The sequence below is a fragment of the Tachypleus tridentatus genome, chromosome 1 (genome assembly GCF_004210375.1).
Source record: "Tachypleus tridentatus isolate NWPU-2018 chromosome 1, ASM421037v1, whole genome shotgun sequence".
NCBI lineage: Eukaryota > Metazoa > Arthropoda > Merostomata > Xiphosura > Limulidae > Tachypleus > Tachypleus tridentatus.
The window spans coordinates 21,131,279-21,157,262 of NC_134825.1; positions in this window are offsets into that span (position 1 = coordinate 21,131,279).

A 25,984-nucleotide genomic window follows, 5' to 3' on the forward strand; every position below is an offset into this window, starting at 1 on the left:
ATATTCCATTAGTAGATTTAGTTAGTACGATATTCCATTAGTAGATTCATTTAGTACGATATTCCATTAGTTGATTCAATTAGTACGATACTTCATTAGTTGATTCGGTTAGTACGATATTCCATTAGTAGATTTAGTCAGTACGATATTCTATTGGTAGATTCAGTTAGTACGATACTTCATTAGTAGATTCAGTTAATTTTGATATTCCATTAGTAGATTCAGTTAATTACGATATTCCATTAGTAGATTCAGTTAGTACGATACTTCATTAGTAGATTCAGTTAGTACGATATTCCATTAGTAGATTCAGTTAGTACGATATTCCATTAGTTGATTCAGTTAGTACGATACTTCATTAGTAGATTCAGTTAGTACGATATTCCATTAGTAGATTCAGTTAGTACGATATTCCATTAGTAGATTCAGTTAGTACGATACTTTATTAGTAGATTCAGTTAGTACGGTATTCCATTAGTAGATTCAGTTAGTACGATATTCCATTAGTTGATTCAGTTAGTACGATATTCCATTAGTAGATTCAGTTAGTACGATATTCCATTAGTTGATTCAGTTAGTACGATATTCCATTAGTTGATTCAGTTAGTGCGATATACCATTAGTCGATTCTGTTAGTACGATACTTCATCAGTAGATTCAGTTAGTACGATATTCCATTCGGAGATTCAGTTAGTACGATATTCCATTAGTTGATTCAGTTAGTACGATACTTCATTTGTTGATTCAGTTAGTATGATACTTCATTTTTTGATTCAGTTAGTATGATATTTCATTCGGAGATTCAGTTAGTACGATATTCCATTAGTTGATTCAGTTAGTACGATACTTCATTAGTTGATTCAGTTAGTATGATATTCATTAGTAGATTCAGTTAGTACGATACTTCATTAGTTGATTCAGTTAGTACGATATTCCATTAGTTGATTCAGTTAGTACAATATTCCATTAGTAGATTCAGTTAGTACGATATTCCATTAGTTGATTCAGTTAGTACGATATTCCATTAGTAGATTCAGTTAGTACGACATTCCATTAGAAGATTCAGTTAGTACGATATTCCATTAGTTGATTCGGTTGGTATGATAGTTCATTAGTAGATTCGGTTAGTACGATATTCCATTAGTAGATTCGGTTAGTACGATATTCCATTAGTTGATTCGGTTAGTATGATATTCCATTAGTTGATTCGGTTAGTACGATATTCAATTAGCTGATTCAGTTAGTACGATATTCCATTAGTTGATTCAGTTAGTACGATATTCCATTAGTTGATTCAGTTAGTACGATATTACATTAGTAGATTCAGTTAATACGATATTCCATTAGTAGATTCAGTTAGTACGGTATTCCATTAGTAGATTCAGTTAGTACGGTATTCCATTAGTAGATTCAGTTAGTACGATATTCCATAAGTTGATTCAGTTAGTACGATATTCCATTAGTAGATTCAGTTAGTACGATATTCCATTAGAAGATTCAGTTAGTACGATATTCCATTAGTTGATTCGGTTAGTACGATAGTTCATTAGTAGATTCAGTTAGTACGATACTTCATTAGTTGATTCAGTTAGTAAGATATTCCATTAGTTGATTCAGTTAGTACGATATTCCATTAGTTGATTCAGTTAGTACGATACTTCATTTGTTGATTCAGTTAGTACGATATTCCATTAGTAGATTCAGTTAGTACGATATTCCATTAGTTGATTCAGTTAGTACGATATTCCATTAAAAGATTCGGTTAGTACGGTATTCCATGAGTAGATTCAGTTAGTACGATATTCCATTAGTTGTTTCAGTTAGTACGATATTCCATTAGTAGATTCAGTTAGTACGATATTCCATTAGAAGATTCAGTTAGTACGATATTCCATTAGTTGATTCGGTTAGTACGATAGTTCATCAGTAGATTCGGTTAGTACGATATTCCATTAGTAGATTCGGTTAGTACAATATTCCATTAGTAGATTCAGTTAGTACGATATTTCATTAGTAGATTCAGTTAGTACGATATTCCATTAGAAGATTCGGTTAGTACGATATTCCATTAGTTGATTCGGTTAGTACGATATTCCATTAGTTGATTCTGTTAGTATGATACTTCATTAGTAGATTCAGTTAGTACGATATTCCATTCGGAGATTCAGTTAGTACGATATTCCATTAGTTGATTCAGTTAGTACGATACTTCATTAGTAGATTCAGTTAGTACGATATTCCATTAGTTGATTCAGTTCGTATGATATTCCATTAGAAGATTCAGTTAGTACCATATTCCATTAGTTGATTCGGTTAGTACGATACTTTATTAGTAGATTCAGTTAGTACGATATTCCATTTGGAGATTCAGTTAGTACGATATTCCATTAGTTGATTCAGTTAGTACGATATTCCATTAGTAGATTCAGTTAGTACGATATTCCATTTGGAGATTCAGTTAGTACGATATTCCATTAGTTGATTCAGTTGGTACGATATTCCATTAGTAGATTTAGTTAGTACGATATTCCATTAGTAGATTCAGTTAGTACGATATTCCATTAGTTGATTCAGTTAGTACGATACTTCATTAGTTGATTCAGTTAGTACGATATTCCATTAGTAGATTCAGTTAGTACGATATTCCATTAGTAGATTCAGTTAGTGCGATATTCCATTAGTAGATTCAGTTAGTGCGATATTCCATTAGTAGATTCAGTTAGTGCGATATTCCATTAGTAGATTCAGTTAGTATATTATTCCATTGCCAAATGAAGAACATATAAAAATGTCTTTAAAAAAAAAAACTGCAATCGCTCATCTCTGATTGATAAATTTTCGAATAACGCTCGCAAACTGTAGAACGCAGATCATCAAATTCAATGTGAAACATTTATGTAAATGATCTCAGATAAATAAATTATTTGTGTTTTCTTCTTTCAACTCAAAACCTGTGTGTAAATTTTACAGTTTCTGTATCGTTGTCTCGTCTGGAAGCCAAAAGTTTCACATATTTCTATATCTATCATCCATAAGACTCGCAATTAATATTATGAAATTAATTACACTAGTGTACTTAACCTTTAAAAATACATTGTTTTAGATTTAACTGCATTGTCTCTTGTTACCGTTCACACACCTGCTGCAACCTTCTACCTGAAAACCTGCTTTACTTTTTTTCTCCCCATATCATTCACCGTAAAACTTCGTAAGGAAGACTTAAAAAGTGGTTTCAGTGTACACAGTAAACATTGTAACACTTCGCATTTACATCAAGATCTAAAACGTTGTAAAGTGTACTAGCAAACTGATTCAATAACTCATGATTATAAGTCCGTATAAAGTGTCAGAGGAAACCTTTTGACTATCCTAAGTGTAAGGCTAACTGACACGCAATTTACACATTAAATGTATGTTCAACACATCGAACTACAAGCTTCTGATTGGTGTGTATCTTGCAGTTTTAACATATGTATCATTCTGAGGTAGAGACAATGCAATTGTATATAAATAACTGCTATTCTAAAGGCAGACCAAGTACATTAGTACCCACAAGAGAACAACAAATGAACAAATAATTCAGGTAACAGTAACAAGCGTTCCGTTCTTCAGAGTATTTTGGTCAATAAATATTCTTCCGCAACTCTTCAGTAAAAATATAGAAAAAAATTATATACAGAATGTGATAAACTCTGCTGCTAAAGGAAAATGAGCGTATAACATACACAAAATTAAATGTAACTATATATTAGATAATAATATATAAATATTACAGTTGGAACATCATTGTGTTTAGATCTTGGTTATAAATACAAACTTCTTGTGTCTATTGAACCAATGCATTGAAAAACAAGCAAATTATTAAAGAAACAACTTTTCAAAGGAAGTATATTTAGGGATGGCTGATATCAATCCTTCAGAAACAAGATGGTAGAGATGGCATTTGTATCATCTGTACATAAAAGTATAGACACATAGTGTAGTACAATGTTAACAGGGAAAAATAGGATAAGCTAAACTTAATTATGTTAATTCTTATCTGTGCTATTATGTAGAAATGATGGAAGTGTCATCCATACTATCATGTTTACATTGTTTTTGAAGACTATATTAACCACTACTGTTAGCTTGTAGTTGTTTTTAATAGTGTTTCAATAAACATACGAAGGTTGTATTTATAATCAAGTTATAAATACAACGAGGTTCTAACAACTTTAATATTTACTATTTATAGACTAGTAATTCCTGTCTCGCCCTGTCTTCAAGTTTATAAAGGAACACCAAACTTCTGTAAGAAAGCTAACTTCAAGGGTAATTATTTAATTTGTTTACCCTATAATTATATTTCTTTAAAATTACTACTGGTTATTAACAATACTTATAAAAACGGACAATCCGGTTGAAACTAAATCACCTCTCTGAAAGTGTTTGATACCATTATTTTATTGTTTTTAAGTTATCATGTAATAAAAAAGAATTAGACATTCCCAGAACAAGTGACTCAGTCGTTACGTGGATACTGTTATCAAAGAAAACGCTGTATATTATCGTAAAGTTCTGATGATCTATTGAAGAGATTTGTAAAACGAACAATCCAAATATATGGAAAGTGCTATTGGCTATCTGATATGTATATACGCATTTCCAAAATAACGACACTGAAAAGTTCATTACCTGTTTGGAACACAGGAAAACCAAAAAAAACTTCCACCCACATGTAAAACGAGAACACTATTTTCGGTGTAAATCGAAGCAGATTCACGAGATCTTCAACAAATCTTCTGATCGTACAAACAAAGAAGATCTGATCGTCACAAACAAAGGAGAAGATATAGAATGTTTCCATGTTGTGTGCTTTTAGACCGAACATGAACCGAACTAAACTAATACAATCCGCTGATAGTTTGTTTGTTTTATGAATTTCGGGCAAGGCTACACGAGGGCTATCTGCACTAGCCGTCCCTAATTTAGCAGTGTAAGGCTAAAGGGAAGGCAGCTAGTCATCACCACCCACTGCCAACTCTTGGGCTACTCTTTTACCAACGAATAGTGGGATTGACCGAAACTTATAACACCCCTACGGTTGAAAGGGCGAGCATGTTTGGTACGACCGGAATTCGAACCCGCGACCCTCGGATTACGAGACCATCGCCTTAACCCACCTGGCCATGCTGGGCCCCGCTGATAGTTAATAATTGTAATTTAAAAAAAATTGTAATACAACATATGTTGGAATACTAAAAACAAGAGGAAAGGCTGATAGTCAACAGCACCCGCAGACCACTTTTGGGGTTACTCACAAAATATTAATAGTTGGTTTCATCATCACTCTCACGATATATTTACGGCCCCAACGTAGTAAGCTAATTTCCTTTGTCTTTTGTGAACGTGACGCGAATCATTAATCGCCATATTCTCTGTTTTGGTACGATAATCATGGTAAATCACTGACCTACTCAACAAGATATAAAATTAAACGCAGTGTACATTCGATCAAAATGGCTGTTGATGAGAGAAAATGAAGATGGAAGTGAAATTACGCATGCAAAAACTAATTAATAATTAAAAAATTAATAGCATCTTATCGTCATTTTAAGCAGCTTTGTACTTACCATGCAACCAGTGTATTTATATCAACTATCGTCACTTTTAAGCAGCTTTGTACTTTCCATGCAACCAGTGTATTTATATTATTCTTACTTCTAGTAGTTTGAATTGTGCAATTTTAACTGAAACGTTTAAAATCTGCAAGCATATTTACATTCACGATAGGTTCGGCATGGCCAGGTGGGTTAAGGCGTTCGAATCCCTGTCGCACTAAACATGCTCGTCCTTTAAGCCGTGGGGTCGTTATAATGTTACGTTTAAATCCACTATTCGTTGGTAAAAGAATAGCCCAAGAGTTGGCGGTGGGTGGTGATGTCTAGCTGCCATCCCTCTTGTCTTACACCGCTAAATTAGGGACGGCTAGTACAGATAGCCCTCCAGTAGCTTTGCGCGAAATTCAAAGACAAGCAAACATTCACGATATCTTACAACCTATATCTTCACTTGTCTTCTGAAAAGGTAACGTTTGAAGGTCGTAAAACGAAATACCGAAGAGATATTTGACGCACCACAAATAAAAATCAATATGTTAAAGTCTGTAAAGATTTCTTTGTTTAAGTTTAAAATAATTAGAAATATATCGTAATTTACATTTGCATTGTAGACGTTTTCTGAGGTCTCTTTTATTTAAGAAAAATATCAAAGAAAACTGAGGTATCGAAATTTATTTATTATTGATAATCATAAGGCTAGCCATTATTCACGTTCCTAACACAGCTTTAAATCCAAATGAATGTTGCCACATCTGTTTGTCCAGCTTAGTATGTAGAAATAAGTTACTGAAAACACGGGAGGCTTTATTATTTTTTCTTCTTAATTAAAACGCATCGTGACAAGTTTTGGCAATAGAGGGCAAGATGATTCTTAGTCACATATTTTGATAAGCATTCAACAAGCCCTCTACTGTACACAAAATACCATTGCAGTTATGTCTTAGAACTTGGCACCTGTGTATCCAAATGAGAATGTTATGATTTCAATCTCACTGGTCATTTGTTTCTCATATAAACAGCCGTTTGTTTTCGAATTGGGTTGAAACCTTGATTGGTTTGGTTTATTTTGAATTTTGCGCAAAGCTACTCGAGGGCTATTTGCGCTAGCCGTTCATGAATTAGCAGTGTAAGACTAAAGGAAAGGTAGCTAGTCATCACCACCCACCACCAACTCTTGGGCTACTCTTTTACCAACGAATAGTGGGATTGAACGTCACATTATAACGACCACACACCTGAAAGGGCAAGAATGTTTGGTGTGACGGGGATTCGAACCCGCGACCCTTAGATAACCAGTCGAGCGCCCTAACTACCTTATCATGCAGGACCTAGAAACAACTGAAGAGATCAAAGAATCTAATTAGCTTTGCGCGAAATTCAAAAACAAAACAAACATACTGACGCTCATTTAAAAATATTAAAAGCACTTTGAAAAGGTATGTAATTTTTCTGGTTTAAACAATCTTACTGACACAGTAGTAAAAACATTAAAATCGTGCCGAAAGTGAGTGACTTTAAGTAGTCACACTGCAGTAAAATTACTAGAACCACGCCGAAAAGAAAGTAGATTTTTGATAGTTGAAACAGTCTTATTGAAACTACAGTAAAAATAGCAAAATCGTGCCGAAATGAAAGCAACGTCTGTGGGTTTAAATACAAACACTGCAGTGAAAACATTAAAATCATGTCGAAAATACAGCTAATTTTGAGCAGCCTTAATAATAATGCAGTAGAAAGAATAAAATCGTGCCAAAAGAGAAAGCAGATACTTGTTTGTTTGCTTGTTTGTAACTAAGCACAAAGCTGTATAATGGGCTATCTGTGCTCCGCCCACTACGAGTACCAAAATCCGGGTTTTAGCATTGTAAGTAATATTTTTTAGTTTTAAAAATCTTAATGGCACTGCAGTAAAAAGATTAAAATCGTGCCGTAAAACAAGTAAATTTTGCGAGTTTAAATATACGTAGTTGCACTGACGGAAAAAACATTAAAAACTAGAGAAAACACCATACGATTGGTTTCAGTAAATAATAAAGATAACCCATGCTTCACGGTACAAACATATCTGGATGTTTCCATTAAAGCCACTGTACCATCATTAACGCTGTTACGTTCCGGTGAATTTGAACACTATAAAGCAAGCGAAGGCGCATTCTTTCCTTCTTCGGTTAATAACGTAAGAGCTCTAAACTCTCCTAATCACGCAAATTCCTACACAAAACTCACTTTCGTTAGAACTACAAGAGCATCTCTGCTGGTAGTGTAGTAACAGAAGTTCTACCAGCTCCTTGGATAGCTTGTTGTATAATCAATAATTATTTCGTCCGTTTATAGTCTTCGTATTTCATTTAGAGCACAACCACGATAGTGAGCGAATCTACTGCGGGTAGCAAAACTTATCAAAGGAAGTCAAGTGTAAAACACTAAAACCTTCTCCGAAACTAATTAAAATAATTAAATATTTCGTACAATCATCCTGCATACTAAGGGATTACAGCTGAAAAATCCATATGTATGTAATCATGATCTAATCTCAAACGAGTTTATTCCATTTGAATAAGAGGATATCAATATATATAATGAACACACATATTAAAACGTCTTTAACCATCGCTACGTTCTAGCTGATAACCCTTACTGCTCGCTAACCTTTATATACATATATATATAAATTTTTCTAGCGATATAATCTTACTTTTGTGTCAGTAATCCTCTGTTTAATGAAGTAATACCATTTGACAGAGTGATTTCCTGTCTGTGGAATAATACAGATATAATTTACCTAAGAGCCAACAGCAACATCTTTACATATCTATCATTCTTTTGAACATTGTCTTGACAACGAACATTAAGCCTAAATAGATGGAAAAATAGGAACAATGTGGTTCTTGGTGGTGGCAAAGAATAAATGCAAATCTAGTTTAGTATCACAACTCTACGTAAATAAAAAAAGAGCTGAGTTATATGCCACGTATTGTCTGTGAAATTCCTGTTAAGTAACTTACTATGAATACTATAATATCTGTTCTTTATCCAGCTATTTCGAGAAACAAAAGAAAGAATTATAGTTTGCACTTAAAGTTTCTTATTCTCTGATATATATTGCTGGCAGAAACACTACTCTGTATATTAATGGTTTCAATAGCATAAAACTGTTTATTGTTTAGCCCCAGTAGCGGATTGCTCTCTACTGAATAATTTTGGTACTAAAAAAATGGTTGTTTTAACGGGTTACTAACAAATTATTCGTTTCGATGACAATTATTTTAACTCTATGTAGTACCTGAATTATTTATATAATTATTTGTTTAACCCTGATCGTGTGAAATATCAATTTTTATAATATTTAGGTTAAGATAAATTATATTAGTATAAAATATCCGAAATTATGAAAGTGTTAAAGAGGTGTGCAGCCATGTTTGAAAAAAAAAAAGTCGTTAACACACGGCAAACTCCGAGTGTTAAAATTTTAGATAAGGCCTTAATGGACTAAAACAAATCGAATGTGGCTAGATTCTCCACTGAGATAAGTGTCTGCTGTCCCAGGTGTTATGAGCTCTTATACAGGGTGTTCGGAAAGTCAGTGTGCACTTATTTAACAGACAAAACTGCACAGTGACTTTCCGAACACCCTGTACTTTCGCTGAACGATTTATGTTATTATTAACTGTATCAGATGAGCTATAATAAAGCATTAACATCATTTTAAAACCATGCTGTGAAAATTTAAACAAATATTTGTGATGTATAATAGTTTGTAGGCACATATACGTTCAAATAAATGGAAATGTCTTATGTATATCATAAATAAATGTTTTATATACTTATATATATATGTGTGTGTGTGTGTATAGTGGTTGTTTTCAAGCGGCGTACGTGAACGTATTGCTTATGTGAATATATATATATATACACGATTTAAGTATCTGTCATATAAAAATCATATACCCTATATTACATACACATGCGTGAAAGAAAACATAAACAAGGTTCAACAACTAAACTGATAGAACTGTAAAATAACCGCCTGCGTTAGAAACCGTGTACATAGATTAGGTACAGTAAGAGCTAGAGAGGTAAGCTAGTACACTGCCTATTGATCTAGTGGAAGGATGGTCCCGCCTATGTTGTCAGCGACTTGGAAAGTACTCTCTCTATATCTTAGCAAAAACAATTATTCGGCGTGCAGTTCAATCATAAAACGTACAGAAAAATGTACCACGTGAGTATATTGAAGATGTGAAATACGACAATAAATTCTGTTCTATCTCCATGTTGATCAATATGTTTTTTGATAAAATTCGCTTATCCAAATGGTATACCGATCAGAGATATTTAAGAGTAGAACACGACTTACTCTTATGTTCACCATTAAACTTTCAAGGGTTTAGACTATCACATTAGTTATTTCTTTTTACACTTCCCATTAGAAACAGTTATGTGTCTACCGTACACGTTTAACTACAAACAATCACGTTTCTTTATCATGCAAGAAGTATTGAAATGATAAAAATACATATGAGTTTAAGTAGCCCAAAATTTAACGGTGAGTGGTTTTGCCTAGCTGCCTTCCCTCTGACCTCTCGCTTAAGTACTAGGGTCGACTATTCGCAGATAGCCCTTGTGTAGCTTTGTGTGAATTTTTTAAAGTAAGCAAACTTCTATTCTGAAGTTTATTTTAGCAGTCGGAGTATCAGAAGTTGTTATGTAACATCATTGATAATTCACACGTCGAGAAATTTACTGACTAGACGCCATCTAGTATTTCGTAAAATAACTATTAAATTTAAAAATATTTTAAACAGAAATCCATGACTTTCACGAGGATTTAATAACTGAATTTTATCATTATCAAGATTTATGTGAAAGTTGTAGTATTTATTAAGATATGCTAATTAAAAGTTATCATTTCTCACGGAAATCTGGTAACTGAGATACACAAACCTTTCATTTTTTATAAAAAATAAATTAACTGCCTTTAATTACCATTGTTCTATGGAGATTTGTTAACAGCAGAATGAAACACCTGCTCTGAGAATACAGCCTCAAGAAGTTCCTGGCAATGTTCATGTTTCTGTAAATTTCGCTCTAATAAACCGTGTTTTTTCGATCGAACAATTTCAACACTCAACGATTTCGTGCAGACAGAAAGTTCGCTTTTAGACGAATAATGGAATCACCAGCCTCACACGTTTCTCATCGAACCAGAAGAAGTTTTTATTTTTCATAACTGCATATTGTTAAACCTAAAATTTTGTTTCACAATAACAGTGTATATTTCACAATAACTTTGTGCCTGAAACTTATGACAGTACGAGCATCCCATATTAACAAAGAAAACAGAAAACAGTTTTATTCTAAAACCCTGAATAAATTATTTATATGTACATTTAAACTTCGATTATTCCTCTTAACAATTTTCGTCACATGAAGATGTTTGTTTATTCTAAGTGTGAAGCTGCAGATGGGTTACTTGTGCCGTGCCAACAACAAGGACGGAGCCTCGAATCTTAATGCTATATTCTTGTTGTGTTACCGGAGTGAATGATGGTATTTCTGGTATATTTTGTATTATCTTTGTTGAATATACTTGTTTACACGTCTGCCTCTTATATCTTATATTGAAATAAACTACTATAATTTATATGTCAATGCTCCCCTATTTTTGTACTTCTTCTTTGCTTGTTTTAAAACAAATCTATGTTCATATAATCTGATGTGTCCACAGCAGAGAATAGACGCTTAGGTTTTTATTTTATACAAGTGATGGGCCCGGTATGGCCAAGCATGTTAAGGCGTGCGACTCGTAATCTGAGGGTCGCGGGTTCGTATCCCCGTCGCGCCAAACATGCTCGCCCTTTAAGCTGCGAGGGCGTTATAAATGGGACGGTCAATCCCACTATTCGTTGGTAAAGGAGTAGCCCAAAAGTAGATGGAGATGACTAGCTGCCTTACCTCCAGTCTTCCACTGCTAAGTTAGGGATGAAGATAGCCCAAGTGTAGCTTTGCGCGAAATTCAAACCACGAGAGCATTTAAAAACACGTGTTAATAATTTTTAGGTTAACTTATGTAAACTTATATTAAGCTTATGTAAATATTATACTTAAGAGTAAACAGTCTGCTCTATTAAACTTAACATAACTAATAATTGGACGTACACAAATACTAATTCTGAAATCACCAATAAGCCAATTACAAACGCAAGAAATTTATGAAAAAAATTACATTTTGGTTTTAATAGGTTAGCCGTAATGAGCAAAATTGGCCATACTAACCACAAACTAAGAGATAAACTTAATAAAATGACTTCTTTCTGAGATCATATACAATCAGATCAAATCCTTTATATATTATTTAGGGTTCACAAATTAACACTGTAAGAAATACGATTACGTGCTGAGATTTCATGTGAACATTTGGAAAAACATACAAAAGTTATAAACCATTTATAAGTGCATTTACAATGTTTAGGTTTTTCAATTTAATACATTGTCTTGGAGCTTTATTTTATTACTCAGGCATTTTTACAGCAGAAACAGTAACCTTTAATTTCTTCTCTTTGTGCTTTCATTAAAAAAGAAAAGATTTTGGTTTCATTGTTCTTATAAACCATTGTCTGTTTCAGTAGTACGATAATTATAGTTTCATTGTTGTTAGAAGCCATTGTCTGTTTCAGTAGTACGATAATTATAGTTTCACTGTTCTTAGAAACCATTGTCTGTTTCAGTAATACGATTATTATAGTTTCATTGTTGTTTAACACCATTGTCTTTTTCAGTATTACGATAATTATAGTTTCATTGTTGTTTAAAACCATTTTCTGTTTCAGTAGTACGATAATTATAGTTTCATTGTTGTTAGAAGCCATTGCCTGTTTCAGTAGTACCATACCTATAGTTTCATTGTTGTTTAAAACCATTGTCTGTTTCAGTAGTACGATAATTATAGTTTCACTGTTCTTAGAAACCATTGTCTGTTTCAGTAGTACGATTATTATAGTTTCATTGTTGTTTAAAACCATTGCCTGTTTCAGTAGTACGATAATTATAGTTTCATTGTTGTTAAAACTATTCTCTGTTTCACTGGTGCGATAATTTTAGTTTCATTGTAATTTGAAACCAATATCTGTGTTCCTTGGAGTCATGATTTCAATTTCTTTGTTATTTGAAACCACTGTCTGCTGTCAGTGGTAGAATATAGTAACGCTCATTTTAACATAAACAGAACTGACATTTTTATGAAAAGTGTTAAAGAGTAGACCTAACAAAATATTCAACTTTAGAACTAAACACATTGTCTTCTCATTATAACACATTTTTGCAACGCGAATCAATAATTGGAATATGAATCTATAGTATATTTAAGTGAGAATTTCTCTGACTTTTAGCGTTTTATGGATGTATAAGATTTTTGTTATTCTTGTACAGAAAAATATCAGTTTGATATTTCTTCATGGGTTTAAAACCGCGGTAAATATGAATAGAGAAACAATGGAAATCATTTCCACGTATCTGTGACAAAAAATCATATAATTAAGCAATGAGTATATATATATATCTATACAGAAAGAAATATTTTAATTAGACACACATTACCAGTTTTTGTTTATTTGTCTTTTAGCTGTCTAGGTTCTGTTTACCAGGGGTAATCGAACACTGGATTTTAGCAAGTCCTCGAACATTTTGCCAACTCATAGGGAGACTTAAACAGTTAATTGCTTTTGAAGTATGCGCTCGAATTATCACGTTAATCGATATAACTTACTCTCATCGACATATCGAAATATCAAAGATTGGTGTGAAACATTATTTTATTCTTATGACTTTAGTCGCTCAACTTCCAAATAATAAATAAATAACTTTAATAAGCACAGTTGTGTAAGCAGCGGCAAAACACTAGAGAGAACAGATTCACATAAGTTGAGATTAATACGTTTAAGAAGACACTATACAACAGTGGAGATGGTCCAACTTTCTGATTATACGATCCTGAGGTTCGGATTCAAACAATCATCATTTCATAACTGAATAACAATGTGAAGAACGGAAAACAAATCCATGATTTTCTCAGTAAAATTCAGATTAAATTTTGTGAGAGAAAAAAGATATTTATTTGATACTTACTGCCAATATACACATTTATGAAATGTGGTTAGAACAGTGGTCAGAATTTGATTTTATACTGTGTCGCCATCTAGTGATAAACGAATAATATAACAATCCTAATTAATGCATCAATAACAATCGAAGGCATTTTATCCCAATCGCATGCTATTAATTTATGTGCGAAATTTGAAATTAAAATTTTTCAGACAAGAAATCAGAAAAATGAAACACCTTAACAACTAAGAGCATAGCAACAAAAAGTATATGCAATCACTAAATGCTATATGCTTTATAGAAATAAAAACCTGAATTGAAGTACCTATATTCTTTTAGCAACGTATTCAGTACCAGTATTTTTTATATAGAGATTAACAAAGATAGGAGCAACTACTTCATGTCTTGCCAGCAAGAAGATTAAATAGGAAAATCCATAGTTGTAAACGCTGACATATAAGCAAGTATTTAAATTAATCTGTCTTCTGGAAATATTACAAAAATAACTGAGACATTAGCTGTAAAAACGTAAAACAACTCATTCACTCTAGTATTTCGATACATTAAATCGAATAGTAGATTCTATACATAGTTCATAAAAGTCGTTGTAAGTTTTTATCGCCCGGTGGATCAGTATTTGGATTTACAAAAATAAATTCCTGGGTTCGATCTCCGCGGTGAACAGACAACCAATAACAAATAAAACGAGTGGCCTCGTATAGCAAATGTCGAAACTAAGATAACAGTTAGGTGATGTGCAATGTTTTGTTTTTACCAATGTCTTACACCTCCATTATTTCTTAGCCGATTTGTTTGTGTTTTTCCTTTTTAATTTCGCGCAACGCTACACGAGAGCTATTTGCGCTAGCCGTCCCTAATTTAGCAGTGTAAGACTAAAGGAAAGGCAGCTAGTCATCACTACCCACGGCCAAATGTTGGGCTACTCTCTTATCCAACAAATAGTGGAATTGCCCGTAACATTATAACGACTCTACGTCTGAAAAGGCGAGCATGTTTGGTGTGACGGGGATCCGAACCCGCGACCCTCGAATTAGGGGTCGAGTGCCTTAACCACCTGGCCATGCCGGACCTTTGACTGATTTGAAATCTAATTACAGTTTTGGACACAGGAAGTCAAACCCTTTCAAGTGTTGTACTTGACAACGTCCAATGCTTCATAAATCAATCTGCTCCAGTCCTGTCCAAAATAATATAAATTTTAAGGTAGGTTCATAGAAGTTCTGATAAATAATAAAATCGAATCAGATATATACACTTGATAGTGCTGACACACAAAAATATAGCTAATCATTAAAGAAAAAATGTATATACTAATTTTCTATAATCTTGCCTAAATTAATTTAAAGTGTCGCGGCTACTGAGGATTCCCTCTTTTAATACATTTCTCAATTATATAATATTAAACCAATAGAAAATAATCAGCCATACTGCTGACGGCAATGACGTTTTATGCATCATTAGTTAGACAATTTCTCATTATATAACAATTTTCTGTGGGCTTGTAGTAATGGAATAATCAGTCATATTTATAGTCCATAGATGGCGGGGTCATCTATCATCCTTAAGAGATGGTTTGAATGAAAAGCGAGATATATTTTGTTATAAATGTACAAATTCCGACAAGCTTATTTCATAACCAGGTACCACTTTTAATGACATAAGCTGGTCGAAAGGTTGTAAGTTTTTTATTAATGTTTGTTTCACTGCCCATTAAACCCATCTCGAAACTTTATTTTCCATAAAGTGGGTTCCTTGACATAAAATCTTTTTGTTATACCAATAGTTTTAAACTAACTGCAATTCCAATGCGATACACCAAGGTTAAAGGGTTAAAATGAAGAAAAAAAGATTTATAATAATATCGTTAAAGTAGTTTCACGTAACGCAACAACAGTAAAGAGTGAAAATAAAGTAAAACTTAAACTGTGGTGTGAAAATAAAGTAAAACAACAATAGTAAAGAGTGAAAATAAAGTAAAACAACAACAGTAAAGAGTGACAATAAAGTAAAACAACAGTAGTGTGAAAATAAAGTAAAACAACAACAGTAGAGTGAAAATAAAGTAAAAAACAACAGTAGAGTGAAAATAAAGTAAAACAACAACAGTAGTGTGAAAATAAAGTAAAACAACTACAGTGGAGTGAAAATAAAGTTAAACAACAGTGAAAATTGAAAATAAAGTAAAACATTTATAACAAGATCATTTGGTGGGGCCCGGCATGGCCAGGTGGTTAAGGCACTCGACTCGTAATCCGTGGGTCGCGGGTTCGAATCTTCCTCGCACCAACTATGCTCGCCCTTTCAGCCGTGGAGGCGTTATAATATGACATTTAATCCCACTATTCGTTGGTAGAGTTGCTAGTGGGCGGTGATGACTAGCTACCTACCCTCTAGTCTTACAGTGCTAAATTAGGGACGGCTAGCGCAGATACCCCTCGTGTAGATTTGCGCAAAACTCGAAACAAAACAAACCCAACCAATCGTTCGGTAGATACGTTAAAGAATTTCAAAGTTAACACTTTAAAGTTCAAACGAAGTAGCATAAAATCATTGTACGTAATAATAAAACATGGAATGAGTAAAGTCTTGATATTCCAAATTTTAGTAAATTAATACAATTTTTAATTTCTTTTCCTCAGCAAAATTAGTAATTAATTAACTCGTTACTCCGTCGAACAATCATAAACAACAAATCGTTACAGCATGGTTATATCTTATCCCAATATCTAAAGTATTGTATTTTACTACAGAATATTAACTGACTATATGACAATTAATAGAAATAAGGTAAAAATCATTACTTTTATCTGGAGTATTTTACTGATAAACAGTGATATACTGAGAACATTAGGGCTAAGGTTTATTGACAACTACAATAAGAAAAAACATTTCAAGCATCGTGAGGCAAGCCTTTTCTAGAGTGCGTTAGCTGTCCCTAATTAAGCAGTGTAAGACTAGAGGGAAGACAGCTAGTCATCACCACCCGCCGCCAACTCTTGGGCTACTCTTTTACCAACGAATAGTGGGATTGACTGTCACGTTATAACGCCCCCATGGATGAAAGCGCGAGCATGTTTGGTGCGACTGGAATTCGAATCCGAAGCCCTCAGATTACAAGTCAAATCCCTTAATCCACCTGGCTATGCTAGACCACGAGTAGGGGTAGAACAGAATGTATTTACTTATGAATTTTTACCCTATACGTACGTAGCTTCGTCTAATATTTGCTCCTTTCCCACTTGTCCCTTAACCGCACAGCTGTATGTCTGCAAACTCATACCGCTTGAAACCGGGTTTCGATACCCGCGGTAATCAGAACACAGATAAGCCATTGTGTAGCTTTGTGCTTAGTTCAAGAAACAAACAAACAAACTTATATATCCCTATTCCGTTGGTCTTATGAACATTTCTAAAATATTAAACGCTGAATTTTTGCGTGTTAACATTCAATAACATATTACATTTTTTTTACCTTTCTTCTTCATTTTACATTTTTTTTACCTTTCTTCTTCACTGTAAAACCCTACAAGACTTCGTGTTCAATTTGCTTGTTTATTATTCATGTGGTGTCAGGTGTATCATTTAGTACTTTTGTTCTTTTCTTATAACAAAGAAGAGGGGTCACTACTGGGGCATAAGAGCAGCAAGACATGGGCTTAAGCCCATCCAGCCCCCCGTGAACGTCATTGTTAATTTAAAATTGATCTCAGAAAAAACTGTTTTAATGTTATTCTTATAAAGTTAGACATTTGACAACTGTTTTCTATATAGAACACAATGTATAAATCATGATTACTTTTGCCTACGGTGGCTCAGTGGTACATCTATGGGCTTACTCCGTTAAAAACTGGGTTTAAATACCCATGGATGATCAAGCACAGTGAACCCAGTGTGTAGCTTTGTGTTTAACTACAAACAAAGAATGTTAATTTTAAAAGCAAAGGTGCGTAAGAGCTGCCCACAGTAGTGGTCACTAGATTTATCACGGCCAGGTGGTTAGGACGCTTCACTTTCTCTTTTCTAGAGAACAGTTTATGATGTTATGGTAAAAAGGGAGACGTTGCTGCTATTGGCAGATATGTTGCAAGTTAAATGTAGCTCATATGGGTGAAGAAAGTTTGCTTCGTAGGTATACTTTTGACCCGGCATGGCCAAGTCGGTAGGGCACTCGACTCGCAATCTGAGGGTCGGGGGTTCGATTCCTCGCCCCACTCTACATGCTTGTCTTTTCAGTCCTGTGAGCGTTATAAGGTGACGCATAAACCCACTATTCGTTGGCAAAATAGTAGCCCAAGAGTTGGCTGTGGGTGGTGATGACTAGCTGCCTTCCCTCTAGTCTTACACTGGTAAATTAAACAGACGGCTGGCACAGATAGCCCTTGTGTAGCTATGCGCAAAATTCAAAATAAACTTAGATTTGTAAAGATACACAAAAGTCAACAGTATCAACCGCCATGTTTTGGTAATCTGCAATCAAATACCAAGATTTGTCCATTGCTCTTGTAACACACCCACGACATAGAATGCAGTTTTCTTTTTTCCGACAGCGGAACGCAAAACATTCACTTCTAGCTTGAACTTTAAGATCAAGAAATGAAACTTTATCGAACCTCCAAGAACAAAGAACGAGTTCAAATATGGCTGAAAAATTAATCTCAGGTGTAACACTTTTGTTCTTAACTCACCAATTACATTATAATAAAATACTGACAGATAGACGATCTGTTTCTATAATTATAGATATTCCTACTGACCAACATTTTTGTAAATATCTGTTTTAGACACTAAATAAATTTCAACAACATAAATATAGTCTGAGTAAAAAATAAAAAGTTGTATATATGAAACAAAATTATTAATTAAATTTATCTCAACAAAAACAGAGGGCGCATTAGAAGTTAGTTTATACTATTAAAATAGTGGATAAGATAGCCCATTATACATCCTATAAATATATATCAACGCCTCTTCCAGAAAGAATGCCGATATATTAATTAAACAGACTTGAAATAAGGGGAACATAGCAGGTCTGCCGTTTAAAATATTTAAGACAGGAACCCGAGTACACATCGTATTCACAGTATTTATAATTAGAATTTGTGCCATTGCACCTCATTCCTGGTGAAGAACTTAGATGATGGTGTCGAAGCTGGTTGTTTGAAAGGAAAAGAAAATCGAGGGTGTACCACACGTGCTCGGTTGTTTATACATGTATTAGGCTATTGATCTAGTCATAGAACAAGGTAATGTGAAGATATTGAAGTGATCGTCTTGTGAATGTAGACTCTGGTTGATTGATCAGGACATCCTGCTACATAACCACGAGTGTGAATGTAGACTCTGGTTGATTGATCAGGACATCCTGCTACATAACCACGAGTGTGAATGTAGACTCTGGTTGATTGATCAGGACATCCTGCTACATAACCACGAGTGTGAATGTAGACTCTGGTTGATTGATCAGGACATCCTGCTACATAACCACGAGTGTGAATGTAGACTCTGGTTGATTGATCAGGACATCTTGCTACATAACCACGAGGGAGTCAAATAGTCTGAGATACGACTAGTGAAAACGTTATTTATATTCTCAGTAACTTGAACAACAAACGTTTCGGTAAAGTGTAACTTTTACTGGTTTTAGTGAAATAATTACTCATCAGAAACTGGGTTTAGAAATTCTATTAACATTCAAAGGGTTATTTATTAATATTATTTAATTATATATTTTACTTGTATTAACTGTACTCAGAATTCAAAATAGCTGGTGAACAAGTAAGGCAGTTCCTTTTGATCCAGTTACCAAGTAACCATAGCATCAACGGAAGAAGACTACAGCAGTAATTATTAGAGTTTATTGGTAAAAGTAAATACAAACGTAGTAATATGTAAACTACACAATATCTGCTGTATCCATTGCTGTGATACTTTTAATTTAAATGTTTTGAATGTGACCAAAAATCCAGTCGTTAATAGTATATTTTGCTGTGTAAGTTCGGTTCTTTTAGAACAAACACCACACAAAAGGCTATCAGCCCTCTTTTTATAGCGAGGAATTGAACACGGAATTTAGTACTGTACATCTGTAAATTTAGAAATGGCCTACCGGGGAAGAAATATTATACAGTTCTATAAACATGATAAAGTACATAAATATAAATCGATATTGACACATTATACGTTACTAGCATTATTGGCAGGCGCTAGTCTACTTCGAAAATAATTGGTTAAAATATCTTATTTTAATGTTATTGATGTTGTCGTCAGATTGCAGCTGGTGATGGTTTCACTAAGCAACAAACATAAAGACGATTAAACTTTCAAAGCGCCATCTCTTGGTAACTACCGTAAATAGTCAAAGTATCTAAATCTAAATGCTATCTGATTAAGACAATCCGAACACATCAAAAATACGAATTTATAATTAATTGCCTGTTACGTGTATATTATGTGCATTTGTTAGAAATGTGAAAGTAACAAAAATTGGTAAGTCACTTATTTCCTTTGTTGCAAAGATAAAGAAGAGCTAACTACCCTGTGTTTTCTGCTGGTATCGTACCTCCAACATTTAACAATATAAGCCTTTAAGCTTCCCTCCGAGCAACCGAAAATATAGTTAAAACAAACAGTTACTCCTATAACTACTAACTTTTATTCTCTTTCAGAAAGCTCAAATTATTTCTAGCGTTTTAAACATTACATCAATATTTAATTTAACAAATTGTAAGTGGGCATAACCCCTACTCTAATTAAAACGATGAAGTAACAACTACTACTGCAAGGTTTAATGTAAATATTAAGCAAGATTACAAAAATAAATTTAAGATTCTTTGTTTGTATGAAAATAAAACTATGAAATGTTGTCTTTAAATAAGCGTTATGAAACTTAAAATGTTAAATGTATAAATAAAACTAGACTTTGATTATGAACGAATACGATATATAATCACGTCATGTCGTACCATTATAAATATAACAACTTCTGAAATACGTTTTATGGTCAATCGCAATACTAAAACATGTCCAGTATGACAAGCTTAACTTAGACTTAAAACCTAGATATGTTTCACATATCTAAACTTAAGGCCTTATGAGCAGCTTTGGTGGATTAATATTAATTTCTAACGAAAGGAAGTTACCTACATGGAATGAGATTAAATATGTGTATAAGTGTATATATAATGAAATAAACAGCTCTAATATTATAAATTGCATTAACTGCAAATAAGCGAATAAAATAAGACAGCAATGAACTTTATATAAAGTAAGCATTAAAGAGATTTTGGTAGAGTCCCCCTTGTTAGTCCTTAACTTGGACTCTAACAAAATCTCTTATCTCACTACTCTAAGTGTATATACAGGGTGTCCAGAAATAAATATATCAACAATAAAGTTGGTTGTTTATTTATAGTTAAGCACAAAGCTATACGGTGGGCTATCTGTGCTCTGCCCACCACAAGTAGCAAAACCCGGTTTCTAGCAGAGATTGTCATTTCAGATAGTAACAACAAATGTCTATATACGTACTCATATAAGTTTCCTAGTAATGAGAACAACACATCAGACATAATATTCAAACTACATTTGTTTGGTGTTTTCCCTGTTAACAATATTTTCGGTTAGTCCTAATTCCAAACATTAGTGGTGAATAATACGATAAATTAATAAGCATAAAAGTCAATTATATATAATGAAAAGAGATGTAGATATACTAAATATTCTAACAACATTGTATGTCTTCACTGTGGTAAAGTTTCATTTGTTTAGGACAATGTCTAACAAGTTAGAAGTACCACAATTCAACCCACAAAACGTTTTATATAAACACAGCAACGTACACATAGGAACAACCGAAACGAAACTTCAAGGATTGTTAACTTTATAATCTGAGATTTTGTTCTTTTTTAACATTTTTGTTATTTCAGTAACAATTTTAAAATTGATTAAATGTTGGGAAAAAAAGCTTCAGGTAACTAGCTGTGAACTACTTAAAGAATTAACAAAGTGACATTTCTACACTCATACAAGCTACATTCAACATACAGTATATCTAACAAAGTGACATTCCACTCATACAAGCTACAATCAACTTACGGTATATCTAACAAAGTGACATTTCACTCATATAAACCACATTCAACATACAGTATATATAACGAAGTGACATTTCACTCATACAAGCTACAATCAACTTACGGTATATCTAACAAAGTGACATTCCACTCATACAAGCTACAATCAACTTACGGTATATCTAACGAAGTGACATTTCACTCATACAAGCTACAATCAACTTACGGTATATATAACGAAGTGACATTTCACTCATATAAACTACATTCAACATACAGTATATATAACGAAGTGACATTTCACTCATATAAACTACATTCAACATACAGTATATATAACGAAGTGACATTTCACTCATATAAACTACATTCAACGTACAGTATATATAACGAAGTGACATTTCACTCATATAAACTACATTCAACATACAGTATATATAACGAAGTGACATTTCACTCATATAAACTACATTCAACATACAGTATATATAACAAAGTGACATTTCACTCATATAAGCTACAATCAACTTACGGTATATATAAGGAAGTGACATTCAACTCATACAAGCTACATTCAACTTACAGTATGTATAACGAAGTGACATTCAACTCATACAAGTTACATTCAACTTACAGTATGTATAATGAAGTGACATTTAACTCATACAAGCTACATTCAACTTACAGTATGTATAATGAAGTGACATTTAACTCATACAAGCTACATTCAACTTACAGTATGTATAATGAAGTAACATTCAACTCATACAAACTACATTCAACTTACAGTATGTATAACGAAGTGACATTTAACTCATACAAGCTACATTCAACTTACAGTATGTATAACGAAGTGACATTCAACTCATACAAGTTACATTCAACTTACGGTATGTATAACGAAGTGACATTCAACTCATACAAAACTACATTCAACATACGGTATCTATAATGAAGTGACATTCAACTCATACAAACTACATTCAACTTACAGTATGTATAACGAAGTGACATTTAACTCATACAAGTTACATTCAACTTACAGTATGTATAACGAAGTGATATTCAACTCATACAAACTACATTCAACTTACAGTATGTATAACGAAGTGACATTCAACTCATACAAGTTACATTCAACTTACAGTATATCCATCTACCCCTCATTTTCTCTCTCTATCATCACATCATAAACTGCTGTCAAGTAAAGAACGAAAAAAGTGAATAAAAGTTTATTAACCAGCTTTACAAACAACAATAGTTTGTCCACTTGTTTGTCTAATGTGTACCTAAGATCTGCAAAGATCTTGAAAATATTCAGTGTCTTTTAGAGATCTGACAAAACCCACATGTTTATTTAAAAACTTGTGAGGATTCCAAGCACTGTCGATTATAACTAATTTAAAATCAACTATAGCAAACACCAAGAATCATTAAAACACCTCGACGTCACGTACATCCGATTATGCAGCATTAATTACATGTAAAAGCATAATATTTTCGAGAAAATGCCAAAAAAGTGAATCAATAAGTAGCAATTTATAAGGCGTGATAGGGAAGAGTAATTTCTTTTAAAAGACACCATGATTTAACGATGTTCTGACAAAATGATTGGGAGAATTTAATAAATCGATGTCACGTACACGAGAAAAAAAAATAGCGAACAAAACAATGGCACACATGTTCTCCCTACTTACTATCACTTCCATACATAGCAACGACGATAGAAACTGTAGTTTCAGTTTCCATATCCACCACTACTTTATACCGGGTTGATTTTTATAGGTCAAACTTTCGTGTCAAACACGAGTTCAGGTCGTTTTCTTGAGTTAAAACAGTTTGTATTAAAGGAAACAATTATAAATATTTTCAGGTAAACAGGCAAATAATTTGATTGTTGAATTATATTTTGAGTACATAATACCACGTATACGTCCCACAAAAAAATATTCCAGCCGTCCCCAAACGTACAGAAATGGAATTCACGGTACTACCAAGAAAAAAAAAAAAAAAAGGTTACAATACCTATGCATTCAAATTTATTTAAATATCTACGTATTTCTCAAACAGTAGGTTTTGTCTTCCATTTCTTTAAACTGTAGAGGAGTTATAATGTAAGACTTTTAAGTCCAAATTACTGACATATTCTGATTACTTAACCTTAAAAAGCTTTCAAACAATTATATAATAATGTTGCCATAAATGAGTTTACCGTACGGAATATTCTCGAGTGAAATAATAAAGACCATATGGTTCATCCGAGGCTCAGCGGCAAACTTACCCACTTATAATGCTATAATTCGGGCTTCGATCTCTCCGGCGGACACAAAGCCAAAAACACTTGGGTGTGCAGTTTTAAGCTAAAACCAAGTTGACTCGTGTAGGATGCTTCTTACTACTTGGCACAGCACAGTGGCGTGTCTGCGGATTTATACAACTAGAAACTGGGTTTCGTTACTCGAGGTGGACAGAGCACCGATAATCCTTTATGTGGCTTTGTGCATAATAAATCAAACTAATACCACTTTACTTCACAATTTAATGAAAATTTTTTTGATAGTTTTACGTTTTAAAATATTTTAAATAAGGGGCCGTTTTAACATAAAAATCCTTATTCAGGTTTGCTTCAAAATATAGTTATGAAATAGAAAAAATAAAGAATTCTAAAATTAACAAAACTAATGAATGACTTTATATATATACATGTACCCATATTCCAATTTAATTTAAAAATCCTATCAGTATTGTTACCCTAATTACATTATACCAGTTTTACTATAGTTACAGTAAAATAAGTATACTGTAGCAAAGTTAAAAATATTTTTAGTTATTTATTCAGTTCGTTTTCCTTTTCAATACATCTTAACACAGACTTGCTCTTCATATTTAGGAATTTTCACACGATTTTTGTGTTTCATCTTTAAATAATATCCCTGACAGTATTAGCATGTAAATAGTCAATTTATTTTCTAGCCTTTACAAATGGTGCTGCTATCTCGTGTTGTAAAATGTAACTGCTGCTAGTAGATCGACCAACTATAAAAAAATGTATGACTCATATATGTGTGTGTGTGAATATATATAAGGACATCATTTTTTGCGATATCTTGCAGGTTTCGTGCCTCAACTTAATAGTTTAAATGGCTAACTGATGATAAAAGAAAAAGAGTAAAATTACTATTATGGCAAGGGTCCCTTGGTTACAATCTCTTTATCTCTTACAGGAATGTAAAAATATTAGAAACTGTAGCGCCACCTATAATAACAAATTATTATAGCTGATTTTAGTTATTTGTTTATTCCATTATAGATACTTAGAAACAAAATGCAATAACTAACTGATTTTAGTTATTTGTCAATATTTATTCCATTATAGATTTTTTTATTATTAAACTATAAAAAGGTTTGCTTCTTATTAAGGAAAAAGCTATTCAATGGGTTAGCTGTGCTGAGCCGACCACGCTACAAGCCTTCAAAAATCGAAAGTCTTAATAAAATTATAATTTTGCAATATAGGAGTTTTCTATTGTATTCTAAGGATGTTTTGTGTTGTTTTTTGTGAATTTCGCACAAAGCTACTCGAGGGCTATCTGTGCTAGTCGTCCCTAATTTAGCAGTGTAAGAGTAGAGGGAAGGCAGTTCGTCATCACCATCAACCGCCAACTCTTGGGCTACTCTTTACCAACGAATTGTTAGGATTGACCGTATCTTTATAACGCCCCCACGGCTGAAAGGGCGAGCATGTTTAGTGCGACCGGGATTCGAACCTGCGACCCTCGGATTACGAGGTCGAACGTCTTAACCCACTTGGCCATGCCGGGCCTATTCTAAAGATGACACTAATTTTAAAATACAACCCTGTTTTCTTTATTAATTTTTCATTGTGGCTAATTTATTTACCAGACCGTGAATCCAAGGGTCCCAGATTCGTGCCTCGATGCCGCATTTTAAAGTTATGGGTGCATTATAAGGGTGACGATCAAATTTCACTCCTGGATTAGATTAGCCCAAGTGTTGGCGGTGGGTGCTGTAAAGTAGCTGCCTTCTCTTTAGCCTATCGGTTTATAATTCGTGACAACTATACGCAGATAATCCTTGTGTATGACTTTAAGTAAAACTTCAAATACAACGACATCACTTCGCGAGTGTTTCAAGTTTGTTGGAATTAAAATTTACAAATTATTAACAAGC